The 14,243-nt window shown below is 46.5% G+C and overlaps 1 long non-coding RNA gene across 1 annotated transcript in view; it reads left to right on the top strand.

Moving 5' to 3' along the window:
* LOC119464624 (uncharacterized) overlaps positions 1–11,468 on the top strand; it is a 40,710-nt gene extending 29,242 nt beyond the window's left edge. The window contains exon 5 of the long non-coding RNA XR_005194485.2: positions 11,083–11,468. This is a non-coding gene — a long non-coding RNA (uncharacterized LOC119464624). The remainder of the gene's footprint in view (positions 1–11,082) is intronic.
* The last annotated feature ends 2,775 nt before the right edge of the window (positions 11,469–14,243 follow it).

The raw sequence follows: 14,243 nt of genomic DNA, 5'->3' as shown, positions 1-14,243 counted from the left end.
CAGGCGACTCGGCAGGTGTCAGGACTTTACGGAGCCGGCTACGAAGATCTGATCGCATAACCGACACCTGAGCGCCAGTATCGATAAGGGCTTGAACGATTACATCATCAACAAAAATTTCAACAAGGTTCGGTCGAGCAGCAGAGGTCAGCAGAGGTTTTGCAGTCCGAGTCGTCGACGCAGCCTCACCTCCGGGGGCTGCATTGCTTAGTTTCCCGAGAAGCGGCCCGCGTAGGACTGGGACGAGGGACGTCGAGGTGTAGGCGAGCGGGACTGACGGCGTTGCGGCGAGGGCGAGCGGCTAGTGGTGTTTCCCCGAGAGGGAAGGCCGGCATGGTATGGTTCAGAAAGGGGTGACAAAGACCGAGGGTCTCGGCGGAAGCGGCGATCAGCGTATGGTCGAGGCGAGGAGTACCAGCAACTACTACGGCAGCGGCGGGAGATATGCCCGACCCGGGAGCAAGCAAAGCAAATTGGCCTGTCATCCGGTGTTCGCCACTCAGAGGAGTTCCGATATTGATTCGGGAACGACTGGCGAGGTGCAGCAGAGGCAACGATAGGAGCGGTAGGGGTGGGACGTGGGCGGACGGCAGACTAGATATCCATGTTTGCAATTTCTTGGCGGACGACAGCTTGAATGAGCGAGATGTTCATGTTGTCGTGCGTATGGGGACAGTGAGAACTTGGAGCCATAGCCTCAAGTTCACGACGGATGACCTGTGTCAAGCTTGGCGTGGCAGGCGGATGTGATGCCGGAGGGTCGTTGCAGGAGGAAGTGGCAGCCGTATTCGGAAGTCGGTCGAAGCATGGTACGATGCGTTTGCTCTTTGCTTGCTCGAAATTCCGGCATTCCTTTATGACGGCCTGGAAAGCAGGAGGTTGAACGCATCGTCCGCGATGCCCTTCAAGATGTGTCCAGCCCTATCGACCTCCAGCATGTCCGCGTACACTTTACGGCAGAGAGCCAGAACGTCTTGAATATACGCGACATACGATTCGGTTGGTGTCTGGACACTAGGCGCCAGCTCTTGCTTGGCTTCCATTTGACGTCCCACAGGTCTTCAGAAAAGATCGCGCAGCTTTTCCTTGCAGGCGTCCCAGCTTGCAATTTCGGTTTCATGCGTCTCGAACCATACCTTCGCGGTTCCTCCCAAGTAAAAGATCACGTTGCCCAGCAAAAGTGTGGCATTCCACTTGTTGTGCTTACCGACGCGCTCATACGACGTCAGCCAGTCTTCGACGTCGACCTTGCCAGTGCCAGTGAAGATTCCCGGGTGACGAAGCTGGGTTAGTACCACTTCCGCTGGTGTCTGAGCGGTGGAGGCAGCGTCAGCGTCGGAGGCAGCGTCAGTAGCCATAACAGCGGAACCGATGTGACGGCCGCTGCGAAGATCCAGGGCCGGCTTGTGGCGAGATTACCCCGCACTTCCACCAAAATGTTATGGGGAGAAAATATATGTATTTACAATATATACAGTTAGAAGGTTCTAGCACTGTGGCCAGGGTAACACCATTATGATGATGATGATGATGATGATGCCTCAACACTTGGCACAACCCACTGAGGGGGATAGGCCACGAACCGGGTGGTATTATGATAGAAATTTAAAATAAATTAATTTATAAATGCATAAGTATAAGAATAAACATAAATGACTAATTGAAAATGAGAAATAACCCTCTACCGAGCTCCGAGACACTTCAGCCTCTTCTTCACCAACCAACGTCATTTTGTCCACAGCGGTACAAACTCGTACGTGACAATATCAATGACGACAATAATGCGGTTATTGGAATATGATTACAATTATTGTAAGTGTGCCAGCAACGTTACATAAGATGAAATAAAGCTGATAGTAAACATTCTTCAGCGCGAAAATATGATTAAAGAATAATTTTCTTCGGCAGAAATAAAGTTGGTAGGGAATCCGCTTGTTCATAAGCGATTGTCTTTATGAATATTTATGGATAGTGAACCAGATCGAATACTCCTGTTCTAAAGTTCTTAAATTGGATTGCAGGTCAGGACACAATTCTTTACACGACAAAAACGCTTTGTCATTATCTTCAGCATGTGATGCTGCCATTGATTTTCTTTGAGCATTCACTTATATGCAGTTTTACATGCTCTCTTAGCGTGAATACATGGTAATTACTCGTTATTCTTTCAACATTATAACACGCGTCGGCCTTGAAAAAGTCTGCTTGTTTTATTAGCACGTCGGTTTTTTAACAAATGCTAACCGCAGTCAACCCGCAGAGAGCAGCACTCTCCGTAACGATAGATCAACTGGACAAACGCCCAATAACAGAAAAGAACATCCTTGGAAACTGGCCTACACAAACAACGGCGCGAACCGGCCTGAAAGCACTGCCGCGTTACTAAAAAGACACCGGACTCAGTGACAAATTGTGACTCTGGAACGGTGACACTATGCAGCACGAGAACGCCTTCGCAGACTGTGTGACAGTGCCCACAGAAACAGTTCGGTTTTGTGTGTGTGTGTGTGATTTTATTTTCTCTCCTTCCTTTTTTTATTTTTACTTATTTTTTTCTCTCTCTCCTATCCCATCCCTTTACCCCTCCCCCGGTACAGGGTAGCCAACCGAAGATAACCTCTGGATAACCTCCCTGCCTTTCCTTTACCTTTCTTTCTCTTTCTCTAATCGCAGTCACTCTTTGTTTCGGTGATACAGATAATCAAAACATTTGTTTCCCTGTTGTAGACGCTTAATCTACATTTAATCCTCATGAGCGCTGCAGCCATTATGCACAGCTGCAGTGCATGTGCAATTACTTTTATCAACCAGACGTCTTAACCCTCAAACCTTTCAGTGTCGTTTTTTTTTCGGAAGTGACGGGCACCCAGCCCAGGGTTTATTTCTCAATTATTATAAGATAAACCACAATGCTTCATATTTTACAGCGTAAGTGGTTATGGGCTCATTCCAATTGCCATTTCTGGTCGCGATGATGCCGCCGCCGCCGTCCCCAGCGTAACCGCTATCGCCAGAAACGCGAAAAAGAACTATCCGATATTGGCCGGGATCGAACCCGCGCCCGCTGCGTGGGAGCCGGATGCTCTACCACTGAGCCACGCAAGCGCTTGCCACGCAAACGCAGCGTCCGCAGGCGTAGGCGACCAACGTTGCTAGACGACGATATGCGATTCTAACGAGGCGCGTAATCAACGCGCTCTTGAGCTGCTGAGCCTCCGGCAGTATGGTGGCGCCATCTAGTTAATGTACCTGCAAACGCGGCGCGCCCGACATGTAAGTTGATGTCGGGCGGACAGTTCAGATCGTTCACGTCAAAACGAGGCGAACAGACTGCCGCGAAGACCCTGTTGTGCGTGGTGCCCAAATTGGAGCTACTCTTGAGCCGCTCCACCAGCTTACGATGTGACTGTGCTGCGTGTGCCGCGCAGGCCTGTGACTTTTTTGTTATGCAGAAACGAAAAAAAAACAGATAATCGCAGTTGCTCTCTTGGAGTGGTTCTTACTTTCTTATCTGAGAAAAGAAATGTGAAAAAGAACATGGCAGGACGGAAACGAAGAAACGTACTGTTCCTTCTGTCACGCTAAAAGGATGAAAAAGATAATTCAGCTTGAAACATAACGTATATCTTGCAGCTGAAATGTATTTTGCGATGTAATTGGCGAAATAAACAATAAACAAGCTGTGCTCGACTTTAAGGCTATGTGTGGGAGTGAAAGCACAGTGTTAGGAAAATGATTAATGTTGCACACAGCTATAGCCTAGCAATGGCAATTATCACTTATGTCGGAAACAAGATTTAGGCCTACGAAAAGTGGTCCCTGCTGGGCAGTCTATGAGTGCAGAATGAGACCAAGAAAATCAAGGCTAAGTAAGTATCAGATAGCGTGGGCAGTGAAAAATACGAGAATGACACCAGTAGGCAAGGAATCGATAGTGAAGGGGCCAGTGCCCATCCCGATGACTTCGGTTATCTAACAATCGATAAAGTGGATGACATTGCGTCGTGAGAAGTTTCTTGAGAAAGCAATGGAAGTCCGTGCTCATGACTTATACAGGGTGTTCATTTTTAAGTTTTACGGAATTTTTAGAAATCGCCTGTTGCAGGTAGCCTAATTCATGTCATTGAGCTGTGTTATTCAGTGAGGTGGACAATAGTAGCACGAGAAATACAAACACATATTAAACTGATTAACAAGGAAGGAAGGAAAGAGTGGACAAGGAAAGGCAGGGAGGTTAACCAGTTTAGCACAACCGGTTTGCAACTCTACACACGGGAGCGGGACGGGGGGAATGAAAGATGGGGAGGAGAGAGAGAGACAGCACATAGCACAACACACATATCGTCAGTTACAGTCCGCCACTCTTGCAGGGTACGTGACATCACTGTCACAGCCGCTTGTCCAAGCCTGCTTATTTTAAAAACCTAAGTAGTACCTTCGTCGCCTTCAGCAGCGATGTCGTTTGTCGACGACATGTGAGAATGGCTTCAACTGACATTGGTCTATTGTCAAGGTGCGCTAGAACGAACGCCAGAGACTGTCTCTGAACATTATATTCAGGACAGTCGCATAGAATGTGTTCTACCGTCTCTTCGCAAAGACAGGCATTGCAAAGAGCGTTGACGGCCGTTCCAATAAGAAATGAATAAGATTTCGTGAATGCCACCCCTAGCCCTAGATGATAAAGCAGAGTGGCCTCTCTTTGGCAGAGTCCAGTTTGCATACAAAGATGCATCAAAGAGGGCAGGTGGTATTAAAGATTGCTCAGGTTGGCCTGGCTGCTTGGTGTGCACTGTAGAGAGAGCGTGATCTCCCAGGAATCATCATCATCATCATCAGCCTAAATTTTATGTCCACTGCAGGACGAAGGCCTCTCCCTGCGATCTCCAATTACCCCTGTCTTGCGCTAGCGTATTCCAACTTGGGCCTGCAAATTTCCTAACTTCATCATCCCATCTGGTTTTCTGCCGACCTCGACTGCGCTTCCCTTCTCTTGGTATCCATTCTGTAACCCTAATGGTCCACCGGTTATCCATCCTACGCATTACATGGCCTGCCCAGCACCATTTCTTCCGCTTAATGTCAACTAGAATATCGGCTATCCCCGTTTGTTCTCTGATCCACACCGCTCTCTTCCTGTCTCTTAACGTTAGTCCTAAGATTTTTCGTTCCATCGCTCTTTGTGCGGTCCTTAACTTGTTCTCGAGCTTCTTTGTTAACCTCCAAGTTTCTGCCCCATATGTTAGCACTGGTAGAATGCAATGATTGTACACTTTTCTTTTCAACGACAGTGGTAAGCTCCCAGTCAGGATTTGATAATGCCTGCCGTATGCACTCCAACCCAATTTTATTCTTCTGTAAATTTCTTTCTCGTGATCAGGGTCCCCTGTGAGTAATTGACCTAGATAAACGTACTCCTTTACAGACTCTAGAGGCTGACTGGCGATCCTGAATTCTTGTTCCCTTGCCAGGCTATTGAACATTATCTTTGTCTTCTGCATATTCATCTTCAACCCAATTCTTACACTTTCTCGATTAAGGTCCTCAATCATTTGTTGTAATTCGTCTCCATTGAATACGACAATGTCATCTGCAAACCGAAGGTTGCTGAGATATTCGCTGTTGATCCTCACTCCTAAGCCTTCCCAGTCTAACAGCTTGAATACTTCTTCTAAGCATGCAGTGAATAGCATTGGAGAGATTGTGTCTCCTTGCCTGACCCCTTTCTTGATAGGTATCTTTCTACTTTTCTTGTCGAGAACCAACTCCTAGTTAGCAAGCACTCTAAGTCTGCTGGCTGCGTCCGACCATGAAAGTGGTATGGCCTCTTCCAATGTGTCCTCAAGATCTGCCAGAGCGGCATTATCGGCGTCTTCATTCCCTACGACGCCGCAGTGACTTGGCAGCCACTGAAACATCACGTGGTGTTCATTCTCACGTGATGTATGGAGTAGGCATCCAATATCGAATACAAGCTGTTCGTATGGCCCGCGACACAGAGCTGATAGCACAAATTGTAGGGCTGCCTTTGAATCACTGAAGATTGACCATTGTCGAGGTGCTTCCGCAAATGTCGATGTCGTTTTGTGGTCAGTCCTAAAGGTGGTGGTGATAGCTCTTGTTGGTACAACCACAGCACCCGATGAACAATGGAGGTTTGTGGAGCCATCAGTCTAAATATGTGCACCGTCCGCATGCCTCTCGTGCAGAAGCAGACAGTGGTTTCAGCACAGGCGACGACAGCTCAGATTTTTTCTTGATTCCTGGTACACTGAGATGTATTGTGGGGCTAATTTTTCTTGATTCCTGGTACACTGAGATGTATTGTGGGGCTAATAAGACACCAAGGGGGTATCGGTGGTTTAGATGCGGCGGTGAAGCCCGAGGGAAGTTTGTCGTTGTACTAGTTTTAGAGAACCATTCGTGGCGCCTGTCTGAATGTAGTGTTGTGAGGCGGTGATAGGGGGCACCTTGCAAAATGTCAGATCTGCGTTCTCAGGGTTTCCACCGTAATATTAGTTTGCATTGGATGGTCCCGAGCAATCACAATAGTTGCCTCTTTTGACGTGCATCTGGGCAAGCCAAGACAAACTCTTAGTGTTTGAGCTTGTGCTGCCTGCAGAACACGAATATTTGCCGTGCAAGTTTTGTTCAGTATAGGTAGACTATGCTTTAGAAAACCGAGAAAGACAGCGCTGTAGAGTTTCAGCATTGCGTCTACTGACATCCCCTACATCTTTCCTGTCAAGTATTTAAAGAACTGGGAAGTTGCGGCCAGGCGCCATTTCATGTAGGCCACGTGCGGGCTCAGAGGTCTCGGTCAATAATTACGCCAAAAAGCCGGTCTGGTCTGATATAGGAAATAATCCGTCCATTGATTGAGATGGCCCAAGGCGTCATTGGTTTGCGAGTAAATGGCACTAGTGCACTTTTTTCGGTGATATGCTGAGGCCTTGTTTACACAAGTAGCTCGCTATCAAAGTTGCTGCTCTTTGAAGCCGCGCACGTATCTGAGGAGGCGTGACTGCCGAAGTCCAGACACAGATGTCCTCTGCGTATACTGGAATCATGATGGTAGTTGGCAAGTATTCAGGAAGTCCAACAAGAGCGTTGTTGAATAGAGTCGGGCTGAGAGCACCGACTTGAGGAACGACCCGGCTGGTATAGCGTCGCGTAGTTGGTTGGATGGATGGATGAAAAACTTTATTAGGGTCCTTTAGGGCGAGCGCAGTAATTGGGCCATCGTCAGTTAACAGAAAGAATGATCTTGCACATAGGTAACTTGCAATCCACAAAAGGACTCGACCACCTAGGCCAACCATCGCAAGAGCATCGAGAACGGCCTCATGTAATACGTTATCGTATGAGCCTTTCACGTATAAGAATAAAGCTGCAGATAAACGCTTACGGGACCTTTCGTTACGAACATACGAAACGAGATCAACTACATTGTCGATGGAAGAGTGGTAACGTCGGAAACAAGCCATGGAACTCGGATAAACCTTGTAGTGTTCAAGGTACCATTCCGGGCGGCCAAGGATCATCCGTTCCATTATCTTTCGTACACAGCTGGCCAGCGCTGTTGGGCGGTAAGAGGTGAGCTCGAGTGGGGATTTGCCCAGGCGGCTTTCAGTAGCACCAGGCGGCTTTCAATTCGTTTGGAACATTTCCGTCCTGCCATGAGGAGTTGTAAAGACTCAACAATTCTCTCCGTGCGGATTCTCCGAGATAGCACAAGGCTCGGTATGATATACGATCTATACCCGGATATGAAGAGCGCCTGCAGTTCCTCCGTTGTAAAAGGAAGGTCTATGCGGCAATCACACGAATGGGGGACGTCACCTCGGCCTGGAGGATCTGGACGAGTCGCTTGGTCGGCGATCCGGGCACAAAGGTCTTCTGCGACATCGATGTCATGCCGCCCTTGGAAGAGCGCGAGCGCCTTGAATGAAAAACGCTGTTCCGGAAGGCAACGGAGACCTTGCACGGTTTTCCAAATGTGAGGCAGTGGCTTGTGGGGGTCTAGTGTCTGGCAAAACGTTGTCCAACGTTCCGACGCAAATCTATCGATACGACGCTGAATCTTTTGCAGCCTCCTCGCTGCCCTAAAGTCATGGATTGATTTGGTACGCCGATATCGACGTTCCGCCCGGCTACGAAGTGCTCCAAGTCGCTCCAATTTCATGTCGAAGTCGTTTCGCATGGAGGAGATCGTCATCATGCGAGTGCGTTTTCCATCGTAGTTTTAATTGTTTGCTCTAACCCAGAGGAGCTGCTACTTACTTTTTTACCACACTGCTGTTTTATACATTTAAGCACAAAAGTAACTTGAACGCCCATGTATTCCGCCCCACACTTTGGAAAATATCTAGAAATTGTTGTCATCCTGGAAATCCATTTCAAGTGGATGTGTCTTGCAAACTCACCGGCTACAATTCCTAAATTGCAATATGCGTCGTAAGGTAATTAACTAAGAAGTTCAATAGTCATTTCATGTTTCTTAGTTGAATATGTGTTTTGATTTCTCGTACTACTGATGTCCGGCTCTTCGAATAACCGAGCTCAGCGATAAGAATTACGCTACCTGTTACAGGCAATTTTTACAAATTCCGTCAAATTTAGAGATGAACGCCCTGTATACGGGCCTCAGTGCTAATGAGAAGGGCAATACGAAGGCCAATGACTTGAACTTATTTGTGGTCGGCAGCGACACACGATTTGTGGTCGTAGAAGGGAATGTAGTTTTTATTCCAGAAGCTGCATCAATTACATTCCCGTCAGCCACGGTCCGTAGTAGGTCGGAGATGAAGAGCAGCGCAGGGCGGCAGAGAGCGAGATGGAGGGCGTCACTGAGACAATGGCAACCGAGGCACGCGGTCGAATCGGCTTCAACATTCCTCTATGAGATGGTCGAAGTGTACTGTGTACAGAGGAGCACGTGAACATGTAGAACTACCCATGCGCTATTTGTACGAAATAGTGTTTTCGTGTGTTGAAATACAACGGCTACAGCAGTGACCAGCAATGTGACTGATACAGCTGCAGATGTAGCAGATGGGTCGGTCGTCGTCAGTTCTCCAGCAGAATCTTTACGAAAACCTTGGCATAACATACGGAATACGAGGAGGACGCAGTGTTGGCGTAGGCCTATGTTTAGTAGGGGCTACAGAAGAGACATCTTGTAGGCCAGCGGTTGCCTAGAGGAGTTATTGGTCTGGCCAGACGAAAGCCGAAGTTTTTGAAATCACTAGTAAATAGGTACAGAAAGGCTGCAGAGCAAATAACGTCGGTGGATATGCAGATTTGTTCCCTACAGCTCGCGACAAACAATGCATGGGACAATGTCACAGGTGGGCGGTTGAGCCGGAACGTCAAGCCATGTTGACATGGCGGTGGGGATAGGAATCCGGATATAAGGACGCTAGACTTACCAACTTTTCCTTTGTTGCAACTACAGGCATTCTTTCAATGAATCTTCAATGATGAACACGTTGCCGTAGGCAAGAAAGGTAAACACGTCGTCAGCGTTGCCCTCCAGCACAGTGTTCACTTCCTTTGACTCTGTCATTTTATCGACGAGTTCACGACACAGAGCTGCAGAGTTTTGAATGGCATGCACTGACCTGTCTAAGTTCGGGCGCAGGTCGCAATATCTTTTAAAGCGGCCGGATGACGACTGGCGGGATTGCCGAGCAATTCATGAAGCTTATATTTGAAAATACTCCAAGTTACAAGGTTAGCCTAATAGTTTTCACAACAAACTAGCAGAATTCCGCAACAATGAAAGACGGTGGGCCAGACAGTCAGGTCCCACCAGGTATTAGCACTCACTCGTTTATATATGACATACCTGCTGTCGACGTCAGTGGTGTTCATAGAAGACACCAGGATGTCGGAGACAGGACATGCTGATGTAGTAAGAAACCACGGGAGGCGGGGTGTGGCTCTCCGTTTACCTGTATGCCTGGCGAAAAGCAGTCCGGAGAGACCGCTGCGAAGTTCCGTCGTTTACAGATTATATCAGTTTTCTTCCTAGTTCATCTTCATCTCGCTGAAAGTTTCTGCCTTCGCCTGCAACTCTGTCGTAGGTAGGACAAATTGGAAGGCTAAAATTAGAGCTTGCGTAAACGCTACCGACATGATTAACGGGTGCAATAACGTTCAAAATATCACTACAGTACATTTTGAAACAGATTGAAAGTGAGTGATCTGTATATTTGTTTCTACCACGGTCCTGGCCAACAGCCATTACTTAAGTTTCAACTAATAAATGGTAGTACGACCGTCCAGGTTATATTTCTTGCTCGTGACAGACTGGTTATAACGCGTGCTAAAGTCAAAGTTTGCCCTAAAGAAGCGACGTTTTTAGAAATACTTGAGGCAATGACGAAGCAATGCTTTGTAAAATATTAATACGAAAGCCCGCAAAAATACCAATGTTGTATTCAACCTTGTTTGACCAAACAGACAGCGCAGCTGTCGGCGTAGAACATTTGCGGTTGATGAACTTCCTGCAACTTGGCGGATGACTGAAGGCTCAAAAATGAACACAACACCACATATAATGAAATTGTTTGCATTAGGGTTTCACCATCGTATCGCGTGGTTTTCATACTACCAAGCGCTTGCATGGACCCGCAAAATTATTACTATGCTCAAGAAGCACCAACAAACGTGGTGGATTTTTGGTTTCTGCATTCCTTAGTTCAGCACTTCCTCACGGATTGCTCTCCCGGCTGTGACGGTGGCATTTTGATCTATTTAAATAAAAGAATACTTGTTTACTTATAAAAAAGTGCGCGGCAATGAATCTCTATGGGTAAAAATATCCTGGAGACCCCAACTTCGGGGTATTTAGAGCCCCGTTGGAAGACTGAGCCCCAAACTCTGTAAATAAATAGCTAGATTATGTAGAAAAATTTATAACGGCTCCTCTTTAGTTCAGTTTTTAGGTTATATAATTGTTGTAAAACAAGAGTGAGTGGGTTTGTACATAGGACATATGTTATTGCGGAAATGAAAGGTTTATTGCTTCAGCAGCACTCCGGGTACCTTTGTAAAAGTAGATAATTTTTTTTGCAGGCATGGAAACAAGCCTCGAACTGTGGGTGAACGACAAGTTCAGAACCAACACAACATTCTGTGCAAAGCAATTCAAGAAAATATGCAACAACGCAACAACATTCGATATGAATGATTGTATTGGACCTAAATAATGCTCGTCATACTATCAATTTAAGGCCACGCCTAAATTTGTGTTATTGTATGCTTAAATTTTCTGTTTTCGCGTACACTGTGACGAAAGGCACCCTAAAAATAAAATTTATTGTTGCCCATACATACAGTTGAAAGCATAAGCCATAAGGAGACATGAAACGACGATATGAATTTCTAGGTCAAACCAGTATTTCACGCATAAACTTTTTGAATGAGTCAATGTACAATAAATCATTTCCAGCAGACATAAAGGACGTTCCTTTCTTGCGTCTTGTTAGAACACATATTGTCACGCAGTAGTGACGCTGAAGTAAACAGTCGTAAAACTGTGTATGACGAAATTGATTCTTTATTGGGTGAACCTGGGCCTACAAAAGCAAGCTACACTCAAAGCACAACGAAAGCGGCGAACACAGTCGGCGATCGTCGACAATCTTATCAGCGGCGAAACGCGTCGGCTTTTATACATGACCCATTGAATGTTCCAGACTATTCCCTTGTGCCCGCGTGTCTTCCAGAAAGTTCTAGACAATTCGCGTCAATCATACAATCAGATAACATAAGCGTCGGTGAAAACAGACAACGGAAAGAAGAATCGATAACGTTAAAAAAAACTTCCGGTTAGCCCGGTTAGCAATAACGGTTAACATTTGTGAGCCCGTGAAGAGCGGTCGCCGGTGAAAGATAAACAAATATATACCGAGTAGTACCGACTTTTGGGCTACTTTTGTTGAAGCACGAATTGGAACCACAGCACTTCAGTGACGCGGACAAGCGCGTTCTTCTTCCTTGTCTGCGTCATCAAGCGATATGGTCCCTTGAAAATATATACCAGTATTATTTTTACACGTCAACAAACTTTTTGAAAAATCGCCTGTAGCCCATAGCACAATTCCACTCAGTGATCTGGAATACTCCAACAGACGAACAGTATTGACACTGCAAATAAATATGCATCATTAAAAATTACCTCATCTTTATTCATAAACTTCTAATTTCCTTAGCGCACAGACAACTATACAGGCATTGAAACCAGTGATTTCGCAAGGCATATCCACTTATAACAAATTTTCGTACTACATGCGCCTGTTTTGATATCAGTGCCGTCATACTGGCAATAGAAATACACTGTTGTTCCCCATAGTGTTTATAATAAAACACGTTTTTATGCTATAGAACTGAAAATTTACTGGTTCACCACGGCATATTATTTCAAGCTTTCCGAACGCATATTTCCTAACTGGTGTCATCCTGAGAATTTGTTTCAAGTGAATATGATTACCGAAGTAGCTGGCTACCTTTCCTATTTTGCAATATGAGCTGGTAAACCAAAAGTAATTAGCGAGTGTTCGCTAATAAGTCAAATATTCCTATTGATTGTTCGTGCAAATTATGTCCCCCTCTGAGAGTAATCTACCTAATAAATAGAATTTTGCTGAATGGAACAGGTAGTATTTAAAAATTATGTTATTCATAAAATAAAACACCTCGTGTTTTCTTGCTGAGCTCGTAATGTAGAGAGGTATCCATGTACTAGAAGGTTGTGAACTACGGCATGGTTGCACAACTGAAAGATAAGTGCTTTATGAATCGGCGTACTTGCTATAGCGCTATTTGAAGAAAACATTAAATGTGTTTTCTAGTGGCTTTCCAATCACTGGCTCCGAATGGTCGCGATGTGTGATAAGAGGCGTGCAGTTTATTATAAATTGGTAAATAAAAATACTATACTCAGCTATGCGTTTACAAGCATGTGAGTTACAAGCATGCGTGTCTGCTGGGCAGCGAAGTGTTTAGCCACGATAGAAATTGCGTGGTTTGGAGTGGAAAAATATTGGAAGGCGACGCTTTAGAGAAAGGAGTAGCACACTGTGCGATTGTGGATAATTGCAGTGACCACCATGTCTGGCGTGCCACGGTGTGCTGAAAAGCGCGAGACTCTACCTGGATTTTCATATCGCCCAGTTGCCAGGAGTTGCGGCCATTCAACATCTTTGTCGGCCACTCTTGTCTGCGTCTAATATTTCAAATCCACCTAAGCAATGCGCAAGTGATCTCTCAATGCCATCAGTATCCAGCGGCCGTGCTCACAGGAAGGATATTCTTTTACAGCGAAACTGTCTATGGCTAGGGTTCCGTACAGTTTTCGTGTCCGTCAGCTTATATGCGTATAACAAAATTAGCGTAGTTTGCGCTAGTGGCGCAAGGATAAAGAAACAGCAGGGCTGATCGGCACCTAGGTGGTCCTGGCTTTACGGGTTATGCTTTTCCGGAATTTATTGATTATTTATCGGTTATCGATTGGGCACATTCGCTTACTAACTGAATTCGCAAGCATGCTGTCAGCGCGCACAAGAAAACATGAATAGGTCACACTCGATGACCGCAGACAATAACTGCCAAAACGCTGGCGTGAGAAAGCGCGAGGGCAGCAGTGAGCGAAGGTTCGTGCGGTCTATCGTTTCAACGGAAACTGCGCGGCGAATGCACAGCGCATACAAAGAGCAGTGTGGAGATCACTTTCAAGATACGGTGCGCGCGACAGCCCGTAGCCGCGCAAAGTACAAGTACGCAGTTGCTGGCAGAGTAGAAGTCGCACCCGCTCCTTCCCGCGCTTCATTTCCGCTTTCCTGATTTCGCGTGGGAGATTGAGTCGCCAGTACACCTCGCGTCCTGTCGCAAGATACGCATTTGGTGCCGCAGCTAAACGTTACCTCCCCTCCCTCCCATCCCCCCGTCTTCGCACCACGGCAGACGTCGCCTTTGCTCTCCGCCGTGCGTTTGCTCTCCGTGAAGCGCGCGTCCCTGCGCGCTTTCACCCGCACATACACCATAAGGCGCGTGGCGACGATTTTTATCGCCCTCATTTTATCGCCCTCATTTTATCGCCCTTGGACTTTATACGGAACCTCACGGCGACGCCGACAGCAGAAATACGCTAGGAATGTCCATATAATTTCGATTCTAATAAAAAGATGTTTACCCTCTCCCACGCATCGATGACGTGCTGTACCGCCTTCACTATG

The sequence above is a fragment of the Dermacentor silvarum genome, chromosome 9, assembly GCF_013339745.2.
Source record: "Dermacentor silvarum isolate Dsil-2018 chromosome 9, BIME_Dsil_1.4, whole genome shotgun sequence".
Lineage (NCBI taxonomy): Eukaryota > Metazoa > Arthropoda > Arachnida > Ixodida > Ixodidae > Dermacentor > Dermacentor silvarum.
The sequence above is the reverse complement of the archived record's forward strand: the minus strand, read 5'-3'. Positions and strand labels throughout refer to the sequence as shown.